This window comes from Meriones unguiculatus, chromosome 5, assembly GCF_030254825.1.
Source record: "Meriones unguiculatus strain TT.TT164.6M chromosome 5, Bangor_MerUng_6.1, whole genome shotgun sequence".
Lineage (NCBI taxonomy): Eukaryota > Metazoa > Chordata > Mammalia > Rodentia > Muridae > Meriones > Meriones unguiculatus.
The window spans coordinates 36,404,104-36,417,887 of record NC_083353.1 but is presented as its reverse complement, the minus strand read 5'-3'; the positions used below and the strand labels follow the sequence as shown (position 1 = coordinate 36,417,887).

Below are 13,784 nucleotides of genomic sequence, written 5' to 3'. Positions count from 1 at the left end.
ATTTTACTTATTCTCCAACTAGATTATTCAGGTATTGCCCTCAGCTAATGAATAAAATATATGATAATATGTCACAAAATTTAATCATTTTTATTCTTCTTTTGAGGCTGGCTAGTTCAAGAAGGATGCTGTGACATGATGTAAGCAACTATGTGTCTGGTTCACTACAAACAAGTCTGAACAGGACATAGGCTACCCGATGGTCCCAGCTACTTGCATGACAGAGGAAAGTAGATTGCTTCAGGCTAGGAAATGTCACATAATTCTGCCTGTAAATAATTAAAATAAAAGAGATCAGTTTAGAAAATGGAGTGTTTTACAAAAGCCTACAAAGGCTTCTGCTGTGGTCTCCTTATTTCTGTCAGAGACTTGGTATGTGCTTTTTGTTTCTTACTGTTACCTCAGAATTTGACTCTGCATGTATGATTCCTGGGAATTAGATTTTGCTTTCTTCCATGACTGCCCTTGATCTTCTCTCAGCTTGGCTGTATCCAAGTCTCTGTTGCACATGGCCTGCCAGCCTCACCAAGTATCTCGTCTATTAACATATGCTATTGGTCAACTCAAAAGAGAAAGAAATCTATATTTTATACTTAGTTGAGCAACTGAGAAGCCAATTTTAAATTGTTCAATAAAATTTCCCAGGACTGTAAGATTCATAGTTGGGGAATGGTAAAAAGGTGAAGGAATGATGTTTCAAAAATACTTGAAGAGAAAATAGATAGGACTTAATGACTGAGTGCATTAAGCTGACAGCTGAGGATCATACTTTACCCTGGCTCAAAATATGAGGCCACCACAAGACTCCCTTTGTCTCAATTGTGACACAAGAAGTGAAGCGAGATTATTTCAGTGCTGCCCAGTCGTAAGTCTGTCTGTGAGCCATCTAAATAGTGATGTATCTGTATAGCTGCATATTGTCTGTTGGTCATGCAGGAAATCTGTGCTTGGGAACAGAATAATTTAAATGGTCAAGAGTGTTAAATCAAGAAGTTGCAGAGGAAAAAACATGAAACTCATCAGATGTACCACAAGAAGCTGTTGTTGAAAATAATTCATAGAGTTTTAGTGAAATGATAGACACAGAAGCTAGGACTCAGAGGATAGGGGCAAAACTGGAAAAGGAAAAAAAAGGAGAGCCTTTCTCAAAAAGAGAATAGCTATATTTTATCTTATTTCAGAATTAAACAGAACAATAATTTATATGTGTTTTGAAAAAAGTTAAATAAAATCTTCTATCTCACACATCTGTTCTCTACTTATTACTTCTAGATATTTCTGTTGGAGTTGTTTGCTTTAAAGAAATTATGTATATTAAATGTTTACCACAAAATCTTAAGTAAGATATAATGACAGGCACTTCTTACCATCTGAATCTAACCCACTCCTGACAGTCTATGGGAAAGCAAATTTTTATAGTCAAGATGGGCAAATTGGGGCAGGTGAGATGCCTCAATGGCTATGGGTACTGAGTAGCAAGCTGACGATCTGAGTGTAATTCTTAGGACCCCCGGTGAAAGGAAAGAATGGATCCTGAAGGTTGTCCTCGGACAGCCACATGCACCCTGGGCCACACATGTGCCTCCCCATTCCAGAAATAGATCAAACAAAAATTAAAACCAAACATTGTAAACAATGGACATCCCCACATTTTGGTACACACAAAACTTATAATCAGTTCTTGTTAATGTTACTAGAACACTCTAAACTAATCTATAAAAGATCTATGCATCATATAAAGCATATAATATTTAATTATTTAATGTTTAATCAATCTACTATTAAACATTTACATGGATTACAGACAATATCAGTTACAGATTGCATTTTATTTCTATGATAAGATCAAGTATGTACTGCATTTTCTTTCTATGATGAAATTAATATGTCTTTTTAAAAGATTTATTTTATGTACCTGGATATATATATATATATATATATATATATATATATATGCGCATCACAATTGTGCAGGTCCTATCAGGAACCAAGAGTTAACTGGAGTTACAGACAATTATGAAGCACCTCCTGTGGGTGCTGCGAGCCCGACACATGTCCTCGCAGTTAGCAGCAAGTGATATGTAACTAAGAAAATTAAAACCAAAGATTTCAAAAGACAGGCCCATCCCCTTTTTTTGATAAGTGCAAAATTACAACCAGTTCCTTTGAATGATGTGGCATCAGGATGATATGTGAAAGAAATAGGTATTGGTGAAGTTAGCATAGCAAAACTGAATTAGGAAGTGAGCCTTTCAAGCTAGTTGATTTCCTGAGTGAAGTTCGGTAGTGGGTAGTAGGGAGTCTTCACAATGCTTAGGACTCTTACACCAGGAAACCAGAATCTAGAGGGGGTGGGGATGCTGAGACATGACCACAGGTGCTATGTATCATATTGCCCAAGTCACTGGAATCCACATTCATGACAACAATTGCTCGTAAGAGCTAAATGCTCACTGTGCTACCCACAGCTCTGGTATAAGGAGAGTGACTGTGTTAGCGCACATCAACAAGGGCAGAAGTACAGCAGCAGTTCTCCACTGGGAGCAGTTCTGCCCTGGGGATGTCTGTGAACATTTCTAAATGTCACTCAATAGAGAACAGGGAAGTCATTAAATGTCCTCTGATGGAATGTACAGCTCCCCACAACAACAGAAAACAACAGCAATAAACAAACAAACAAATAAAACCAGTTCATCCAAAAATATCAGTAATGCTAAGGTCCAGGAACCCAAGAAGCAGGTTGTCTTCTGAGCTGTGGTATTCTCTGTGCAGAACAAAGATAAGTACATTTGACCAGAACTAAGTGACAATCTATGCTCTTTAGGACAATTGGAGCTGAAGTCGAGGAAATATAACATTGGGTGGTCAGGTCAGCAAATGAAACGTAAAGATTATTGAACACAACAGGAAGAATTTGAAGTTCTCAAAGGAGGATGGAGGTGGCAATGTGCACTTTTAATCCTAGTACTCAGGAGGCAGAGCCAGATAGATCTCTGTGACTCTAAGACCAGTCTGGTCTACACAGAAAGTTCCTGGCCTGTCTCAGAGATGCTCCCCACAGCAATTCTCATTCTCTCTCCTAGCCCTTCCCCACCATATCCCCCTACTGCTCTCCTCCCCACACACTCTCCCACCCTGTTCCCTCTCTTTATCCACCTCCAATGTCTATTTTTTCTCTTCTCTGAGTGAGATTCAAGCATACTCCTTGGGGCCCTCCTTGATATTTAGCTTCTTTGGGTCTGTGGATTGTAACCTGATCATCCTGTATTTTACGGCTAATAGTCACTTATGAGCAAATAAATACCACACATGTCTTTCTGGGTCTGGGTTAGCTCACTCAGCATGATGTTTTCTAGTTCCATCCATTTGCCTGCAAATTTCATAATTTTCTTTTTCTTAATAGCTGAGTAGTATTCCATATGTAAATCTACCACAATTTCTATATCCATTCTTTTGTTGAGGGACATCCGGACTGTTTCCAGTTTCTGGCTATTATGAATAAAGCTTTGATGAGCATAGTTGAGCAAATGTTCTTGTTATATGGTAGAGTATCTTTTGGGCATATGCCCAGGAGTGGTATAGCTGGGTCTTCAGATAAAACTATTCTCATTTTTCTCAGAAACTGCCAAAGTGATTTCCAAAGAGGTTGTATGAGATTGCACTTCCACCAGCATTGGAGACTTCCACCAGCATTGGAGACTTCCGCCAGCATTGGAGACTTCCGCCAGCATTGGAGACTTCCGCCAGCATTGAAGACTTCCGCCAGCATTTGGAGACTTCCGCCAGCATTGGAGACTTCCGCCAGCATTGGAGACTTCCGCCAGCATTGGAGACTTCTGCCGGCATTGGAGACTTCCGCCGGCATTGGAGACTTCCGCCGGCATTGGAGACTTCCGCCGGCATTGGAGACTTCCGCCAGCATTGGAGACTTCCGCCAGCATTTGAAGAGTGCTCTCCTTGTTCCACACCTTCACCAGCATGTGCTGTCACTTGAGTGATTTCGGACATTCTGACAGCTGTAAGATGGAATCTCAGAGCTCCCGGAAGTCTGTTGGGGTGACCCTCGCGGAGACACCTAGCAGCAGGGAATATAGAGCCTGAAGTAGCCTCCTCCTGTTTCCAGGCAGAGCTTCTTTTGGAGGTATGGGGATACCAATCCACCTTAGACACACAATGTTTCCTGCTTACAAGATGTGCAGTGACAAAGATGGGGCAGAGATTGAGGGAATGGCCAACAAATGACTGGTCCAACTTGACTTGAGACCCATCCCCTGGGAGAGAGCCAACCCATGACACTATTAACAATACTCTGCTGTGCTTGCAGACAGGAACCTAACATAACTGTCCTCTGAGAGGCTTCACCCAGCAGCTGAAGAAAACACATGCAGACACCCACAGCCAAACATTACTTGGAGTTCGGGTGTCTTGTGGAAGATGGGAGAAGGATTGAGAGAGCTTCAGAGGTCAAGTACACCACAAGAAGACCTACAGAGCAAAATAACCTGGGTCCATGGAGACTCACAGAGACTAAACCAATAAACAAAAAGCTGGCATGGCCTGGACCTAGGCCCCCTCAACTTAATGGGTCCCACATAAAAATGTCTTCTACATCTGACTCAGGGGCTGTCTCTGGGTCTGTTGCTTGCCTGTGGATCCCTTCTCACTATCTGGGCTGCCTTGTCTACTAGGAGTGGTAGGAGCAGACTATGCAATAGATATGCCAAAGGAACATATAGAAAAGGTATATTTCCTTCCCGATGGTGAGTGCTCTCTGTCACGAACAACTCCACGTTTGGCTAAGGCTGAGGATCTGGCTTGCTTCCATGTATGTGGACCTATCTGCATTGCCCATGTGGCATGCTGCGGTTGGCTATTTAAGCTGTGGGCTGGCTTTCCCCAGGGTCCGATGATTGTTCAAGGTTTCTGAATAAACTGCTTGAAAAAAAAAAAAAAAAAGAAAAGGTGTATTAAAATTCATGTTTCAGAAGAAACATAGTTGGAATGAGGAGCACATTGACGATCACAGAATTAGTAGTTAGAATGTGGGCTGCAGAGTTGGTAAAGATGTCTGTTGCCAAGGCTGACTTCTGAGTTCAATAATTCAATCCCTGTAACCTACATTACAAAAAGAATCAAGTTTTCAAGTTGTCTTCTGATCACCACACTTGAAACACATTTGTGTAAGTATGCGGGTGTGCAGCACACACTCATACATATACAATAACAAATTTATACATACACACACAAATGTAATAAACACTTTTAAAATTGGAATGAATCAATATTATTATTTCCAGGAGCTACAAAATGGGCCTTTCAAGCAACAGTACCAATAAATATAAGAAGAGCAGGTGCTTTGGATGGGAAGTATGAGAATATGTTTTTTAGCATATCATGCTTCAACTAAGGATAATATATCCAAAAGTCTAAGATAATTGTAATAATTATAAATGTCTTTGTCTAGGTTTTTCAATTAGTTCTGTTTTTGTTTTTTGTTCATTTTTGTTTTTTTGAGACATGGTTGCTCTGTGTATCTGTGGCTGTCCTGGACTGACTTTGTAGACCAGGCTGCCCTCTGCCTCCCTGAGTGTTAAGATTACAGATGTGCACAACAGAGCATGGCTCAGTTAATTCTGTTTTAAATCACTTAGATATTCCTCAGTTTTCTGGCATGTAACACATGTGAGAGCCAGATCTGACCCATAGACCATGTATTTCTCCTAATCAGTATCATCCAATGAAATACTAGAAATGTTACTACGCCATTTTTAAGGCTATGACAAATGAAGCTTACCAGGATATCATTGTACTAAAACCCAACCCAGCATCTTTTAAGTCCTGGTTTTTATAAAAGTGGTTTCCCTTTAGTACTTATTACAAACTTCAGCTGACTCACACTTCTCTACAACTACATAGTTATTGAGTTTAATAAATGACTTTCCTGTAAGCGTGCATACCATTAAAAATACACTAATAAAAGAATATAAGTTAAGAGAATAAAAAAATCATTAATTCTACAATGTAGACATGTTTCCTAACAAATATTTTAAGTAACATTTTCCTTTTTGTCATAATAATTTTTATTTTTCTCTGGTATTTTTAGAAGGGATGTTGATGAGTTAGGGGAGATAAAAGAAAGGAATGGTACATGTATAGATAATTAGTTTTCTAATGCATGGAGAAGAAACTTGTGTGGGTGAACATGAGGAAAGAGAATGGGAAGAGAGATAGTAACTTTTAGAACCTCTTTTTGCCCAAGGAGTACTAGGAACTTAATAAATCTTAGTTCATCTGTCACCTCTGCGCTCTGCTAATGACGGGATTAAACTGAAGCCACACTTTCTTGAGTGGCTGTGGTATGCCAGACACAGTACTAACAGCTTCCCTCACATTGTCACATTCTGTTCCTGCAGCACAATTCCAATTTGCAGAAGAAGAAACTTAAGCTTAAGGCGGTTTTAAAAATTTGCCCAAGTTTAATGTCCGGTAAGTGGAGAAGCAGGGTAAGGAGTCAAAAGCAATTTGTCAACCCATTCGGGCAGTACTGTCACTGGGTGCCGGTCCCTCCTCCCAGGGAAGAGTCTCAGGCAAGAAAAGGGACATAGGAACTTGTAAGTCAGAGCAGAGGAGGAGCAACTCTTGGGAATCTATGGCATGGAACACCTTCTCACTGTTTCTACTGTCAGTTCTACAGATACCCCTTTGCCATTTATGTATGTATGTATGTATGTATGTATTCTTTGAAGAAGTTAAGTGGCATTTGACCTCCCGAGTATGATTTAACACTGGAGCCAACAGATCATTTCTAGTGAATTTCATTGGAAAATTATTTGAGGATAGATGCATAACATTATTATTATTTTTTATTTTTTTAATTACACTTTATTCACTTTGCATCCCCCCCATAAGCCCCACTCTCCTCCCCTCCCGGTCCCACCCTCCCTCCACCTTCTTCACGCATATAGCCAACATACAGCAGACCCATGCTTTGTTGAATGATGACTGAAATAAGGATCATTTTCTTGTAATCTTAACAACAAGCTGAGCAATGGAATCTTGTAGAATTCCACCACTGTCTTATTTCAAATGAGAGAATCTATATTAAATGTCAGCTGACCAAAATTACTATTGCTTCAAGCATTTCTCCATCACACTACTTCTTTCAGAAGAAACAACATCACATTACATTTAAAAACTCAACATGTTGTGGCTCAAATTTAAAGTTAATAAGTGTATACTAAGAGCCTTTTAAAATATTTTAAATTTTTAGTGATATTTTATGTACATAATTTATTTTGGTTATATTCATCACCCGAATCTTCTTTCAGTGTTCTCCCTCTACCACTGAACCCCTTCTTCTCAAGAAGGCCTCTTCTGCTTTCCGGGCTTTTATGTTTTAATGACTCTTTGAATTTAATTGGGGTTGCTTGCAAGAGTATGAGTGGAGAGTTATTTACAAGAGCATAGGCAGTTCCCAGTGGCTCTAGCATTGAAGGAAATTATTCTTCTTACTTCAGCAATGATTAACTATACACCTCCTTAGGAAGGGGTGGGGCCTCATGAGCCCCTCACCATCTGTAATGGAAATTTTGCTTTTTTTACCAAGATTTATTTATTTATATTTATGCTTGTGTGAGAGAGAGACAGAAACAGAGAGAGAGAGAGAGGGAGAAGGAGAGAGAGAGGGAGAGAAAGAGAGAGAGAGAAAGGGAGAATATTCCTTTTTCTTTTTTAATATAATAATTTTTATTTATTACAATTTATTTACTTTGTATCCCAGCTGTAGCCCCCACCCTTATCCCCTCCCAATTCCACCTTCCTTTCCTCCCTCATCTCCTCCCATGGCCCTTCCCCAGTCCACTAATAAGGGAGGACCTCCTCCCCTTCCATCTGACCCTAGCCTATCAGGTTTCACAGGACTGTCTTTCATAGTCTTCCTCTGTGGCCTGGTAAGGCTGCCACCCCCTCATGGGGAGGTGATCAAAGAGCCAGCCACTGAGTTCATCTCAAAGATAGCTCTTGTTCCTCTTACGGATGATCCCATTTGGAGACTGAGCTGCCACGGGCTACATCTGTGTAGGGGTTCTAAGTTATCTCCATGAATGGTCCTTGGTTGGAGAATCAGTCTCAGAAAAGACCACTGGGCTGAGGTTCTGTTGTTCTCCTTGTGGATCTCCAGACCCTTCCAGGTCTTTCTATCTCCCCTTTCACAAGATTCCCTGCACTCTGCCCAAAATTTTGCAGTAAGTCTCAACTGCCTTTCTAATACCCTGCTGGGTAGAGTCTTTCAGAGGCCCTCTGTGGAAGGCTGTCTTGTTTCTTGTTTTCACCTTCTTCTGATTTCTATCCTATTTGCCTTTCTGAATGAGAATTGAACATCTTACCCAGGGTTCTCCTTCTTGCTTAACTTCTTTAGGTGTACAAATTTTAGCATACTTATCCTATATTATATGTCTAATATCCACTTATAAGTGAGTATATACCATGGGAGTATATTTCTGCTTCTGGGATACCTCACTTAGGATGATCTTTTCTATTTCCCACCATTTGCTGCAAAGTTTATGATTTCCTTATTTTTAATTGCTGAGTAGAATTCCATGGTGTAAATGTACCACAATTTCTGTATCCATTCCTCCATTGAGGAACATCTGGGTTGTTTCCAGCTTCTGGTTATTAAAAATAAACCTGCTACGAACATGATTGACAAAAATGTCCTTGTTGTATACTTGATCATATTTTGGATATATGCCCAGGAGTGGTATAGCTGGATCTTGAGGAAGAACTATTCCTAATTTTCTGAGAAAGTACCAGATAGATTTCCAAAGTGGTCATACAAGTTTACATTCCCACCAGCACCCACCAGAAATGGAGGACGGTTCTCCTTTCTCTACATTCTCTTCAGCATGTGCTTTCTCTATAGTTTTTTATCTTAGCCATTCTGAAGGTGAAATCTCAGTTTTTTTTTTTTAATTTGCATTTCCTTGATGACTAAGGATGTTGAGCATTTCTTTAAGTTTTTCTCTGCCATTTGGTATTCCTCTATTGAGAATTCTCTGTTTAGCTCTATACCCCATTTTTTAATTGGATTGATTTGTTGCTGTTTAACTTCTTGAGTTCTTTATATATTCTGGATATTAGCCCTTTGTCAGATATAGGGTTTGGTTAAGATCTTTTCCCAGTCTGTAGGCTGTTGTTTTGTTCTGACAACAGTGTTTTTTGCCTTGCAGAAACTTTTCAGCTTCATGAGGTCCAATTTATTGATTGTTGATCTTAGAGCCTGTGATGTTGCTGTCCTGTTCAGGAAGTTGTCTCCTGTGCCAATGAGTTGAAGGCTCTTCCCCACTTTTTCTTCCAACAGCTTTAGTGTGTCTGGTTTTATGTTGAGGTCTTTGATTCACTTGGACTTTAGTTTTGTGCAAGGTGATAACAGGGTATGGATCTGTTTCCATTTTTCTAAATATATCCAGTTAAACCATCACAATTTGTTGAAGATGCTGTCTTTTTTCCATTGTATGGTTTTGGCATCTTTGTAAAAAATCAGGTGTCCATAAGTGTGTGGGTTTATTTCTGGGTCTTCTATTCTATTCCATTGATCCACCATTCTGTTTCTATGCCAGTACCACGTAGTTTTTATTACTGTTGCTCTACAGTACACCTTGAAATCAGGGATGGAGATACCTCTAAAAGATCTATTAATGTAGAGGATTGTTTTAGCAATTCTGGATTTCTTGTTATTCCATATGAAGTTGAGAATTTTTCTTTCAAGGTTTGTAAAGAATTTGTATTAGTAATTTGATGGGAATTGCAATGAATCTGTAGCTTCAGAAGACTGAAATAATCCCTTGTATTATCTCTGATCACCATGGACTAAAGCTGGACCTCAATATCAAGAGAAATAGCAAAAAGCCTACACTCAAGTGGAAACTGAACAACTTGTTACTCCAATGACAGCTGAGTCAGGGAAGAAATAAAGAAAGAAATTAATGACTTTCTAGAATTCAATGAATTTGAAGGCACAACATACCCAAACTTATGGTACACAATGAAAGCAGTGCTAAGAGGAAAGTTCACAGCCCTAAGTACCTTCAAGGAGAATATTCTTATGTGTGCAGGTGCCAATGTTGACCAATGATGAGTTAACTCAACCATTGAAACTGAAGCTTCTCTGACCAAGGCTAAGAACAACAGTAATCAGTGAGTACAAATATAAATATTTTCATGACAGTTTCTATTTAGGAAGACAACAGTAGCATCTATCCCCTGCTCCCCTTGAGAATAGAACCTCTTTAGCAATGGGTTTCTAACTCAGTTTACAGTTCCAGGCATGGAATTCCTTCCTGTGGAGTGGGCCTCCAATCCAATCAGAAAGCAATTACTCACCTTCATAATAGTTGCCAGGGGATATTTCACCAGGGGACTAGTAGGTCAGTCCTTTAGCACGCAGATTCCATAGCTCTGGATGACCACTGATGACATCTTTCAGTAGTTTGCATAACATTTTCCATCATTATAAAGGCTAGTCAACAGAGAAGGAGTTTTCAAGTCAGTTTCAGCTTAATATTTCTATCTCCTACGGCCAATGTGTACCTTCACAATAAAATCTTACCGGGAACTCCTGGTTAGAAAACCTAGTGTTTTAAGCTGTTGCTAGTGCTGTTATGAAAAAGTAAAGATTTTTCTCAGCACGTCTTTTAGGTTGGAAATATTTTTATATGTGTGTGTAATCATAGCCTTTTTTGAAGCCTGTTGCAAGTTATTGATTTTACTCAAAGACCTTTATTAGCCTACTCACTCAGAGACATATGTATACATAATTCTTGGGTAATAGTCTGTATTTATTCTGTTAATAAATGTTTCAAAGCTATTGTTCTCTGGGGTCTTCAAATAAACGGAGATATTTATCTCTTTGGAATTTTAGTAATACCACAATTAAAATGAAATGCAATCAATAAAATATTAATGCAGCTGTGTTTGAAGACCAACTACTTAATGGTTAGATCCATATCTGTCATTCTCTAGCTTCCTCAAAGTCAATAAGTAGCATAGTCAATGAGTTACTAGCCGATTAAAAACACCGTTTATATCCAATTGTGGGTCCATTATTAATTCATAAAAGGTTTATGACACCACCACCTGGTCACTAAAAAACAAACAAACAAAAAACCTTGATAGACTAGTTTGCTCCTTTAAAATCATTGAACACTATTTTTACCTCTTAGACACCAGCAGCACACAGTAAGGTGTAGACAGTCATGGGATGCTAGGGACAGTGGCAGCTCTATAGATCCTTCCTCAGCTTATTTCTAAAACAGGGCACTGTAGATCAGTGTCACAATTAGTGATGAACTGGACTTACATAGGCTCCTCACTCTCAGACCATTGAACCCTGAAACATCATAATATTAAATCCCACCTCAGACTCGTACAATATATATCTTGGACCTGACCTATGTTTACTGTTTTATTTTTATTTTATTTATATATTTATTTATTACAATTTATTCACTTTGCATCCCTGCTGCAGCCCCCTCCCTCATCTTGTTCCAGTCTCACCCACCCTCCTTCTTCACCCTCTATGCCCTTTCCTTAGTCCACTGATAGGGGAGGACCTCCTCCCCTTTCATCTGACCCCAGCCTGTCAGGGCTGGCTGCATTGTCATCCTCTGTGACCTGGTAAGGCTACTCTCTTCTCAGGGGAAGGTGATCAAAGAACTAGCTACTAAGTTCATGTCAGAGACAGTCCCTCCTCCCCTTACTAGGAAACTTATTGGAAACTGAGCAGCCTATGGACTTTCTCTGAGCAGGGGGTCTAGGTCCTCTCTATGCATGGTCCTTGGTTGGAGTATCAGTCTCTGAAGGCCCCTCTGGGCCCAGGTGTTTTGGTTCTGTTTTTCTCCTTGGTACAGCATGATGAAGAAAAGGAGGAGAGGGCAGCCTCAGTTCTAGATAAAAGCTGGATCTCACAGTAGAAAGTTCCACAGAAGGTCTTGAGACTAATCTTGATAAAGGTGAGCGAGCACCTTCTTAGAAATGAGGCTCTAAAACATTTAACAAGCGTCACTCTCATGGAAGGTTTTGACTCTAAGACAGACGGATAGATTTACTTGAAATTCTGGTTTTGGGGGTGAAATTTGGAGTTTGGGATGATGACTCATAGGGTAAGAGTTTGCTGCATTAATATGAGAACCTTAACCAAAGATATCTGGGCACAGGGTCTTTTCTGAGACTGACATTCAACCAAGGACCATGTATGGATATAAACTAGAACCTCTGCTCAGATGTAGCCTGTGGTAGCTCAGTAACCAATTGGTTTCCCAAAGTGAGGGGAACAGGGACTATTTCTAACAGGAACTCAATGACTGGCTCTTTGGCCTCTCCCAAGGGAGGAACAGTCCTGTTAGGCCACAGAGGAGGGCTTTGCAGCCAGTCCTGAAGATACCTGATAAAACAGGATCAGATGAATGGGGAGGAGCTCCCCCCCATCAGTGGACTTGGAAAGGGGCACGGTGGAGATGAGAGAGGGAGGGAGGGACTGGGAGGGAATGAGGGATCGGGACACGGCTGGGATACAGAGTTAATAAAATGTAACTGATAAGAAAAAAAAAAGAGAGAGAACCTTAATTCTAATTGCTATAAGCCATATAAAAAGCAAGATATGGTAAAAATGTGTCTGTAACACAGCACTGTGGGAGGGTGGCAGTCGCAGGGTCCACTAGTGCTAGCCACTAGCTTAAATCCAGGTCCAGTTAGGTCAAGAGTGATAGAGCAAGGCACGTGCCATCCTCCTCTGCATTCCACGCACATGTGTGTGTCCCCCTCCACATACATGTGCATGTATCTCACACACATTTATACACAAATAAGTTATAGTGGAAGTACAGAGAAAAATTTTGCAATAATCTTTTTTGCTCTTTTCTTTGCAAATCAGCTTTAAATAGCCATTTTACTTCATGTTGGAATATTGAAAGAGTCTAAGATTTAATCATTTGTGTAAATCTCACAGCTCTGCACAAAGGAGAAAGTAAAGCTTTTGACCTAAAATTTATATAATGTTTCTAACTGTAACAAACAAATAAACCAACAAATCAACAAAACTACAGGCTGGTACTATGGAAAAGATTTCCATTTCAGTTGTTTTAAATATTTATTTTCTTATTTCTATGTGCATGAGCATTTTGCATGCCTGGTGCCTGAAGAGGTCAGAAGAAGGTGTCAGATCCCTGGAGCTAGAGGTAGACAGTGGTGGTGCGAACTGAACCTGGGTCCTCTGCAAGAACAGCATGTGCTCTTGACAGCTCCATCATTACTCCAGTCCCTCCATATTGATTTTTCACAAATCCATGTTCCCCAAGTGCCTGGTCATTTAAATGAGAACAAGAAAAGACACATTGAGAAAATTTTGGAGTATTGAAAAAGCTGCATTAAAAAAACAAAAACAAACAAACAAACAAACAAAAAAAACAAACCCAAAATGTTTTATCCTTGTCAGAGTGAGTTCAACGTTTGGCTTTAGCTTTGACAAACATTTTTCAAGTCATGTAAAAATCTTATTTTCAGTGTGGTTATTAAATAAAAAGTCTTTACAGCCGCTGAGTGACGTTGACCAATAGGAGCCTCACTCCTGCTCTTTCCTCATTACAGTTTCATGTCTCAGCCAGTTACTCAGAGTCCTGGAGGATGGAGAAGATGCATCTCTTGCTGCAAGATGTTTGTGTTTCTATGTTTTGAAGCACCAAACAGGAAATAAACCTTTTTCTCCTTGTGTATCTGCAAACAGAATGATT

The 13,784-nt window shown here is 39.8% G+C and overlaps 1 long non-coding RNA gene across 7 annotated transcripts in view; it reads left to right on the top strand.

The window, feature by feature from the left end:
• The window catches only part of LOC132654208 (uncharacterized), a 41,092-nt gene extending 29,665 nt beyond the window's left edge, over positions 1-11,427 (top strand). For 3 of the 7 annotated variants that reach the window (XR_009591851.1, XR_009591849.1, XR_009591850.1), the window contains 2 exons: positions 3,620-5,180; positions 6,414-11,426. This is a non-coding gene — a long non-coding RNA (uncharacterized LOC132654208). Of the gene's footprint in view, positions 1-3,619; positions 5,181-6,413 lie in introns of all 7 variants that reach the window. The other 4 variants (XR_009591848.1, XR_009591847.1, XR_009591853.1 and 1 more) reach the window with 2 other exon arrangements.
• The last annotated feature ends 2,357 nt before the right edge of the window (positions 11,428-13,784 follow it).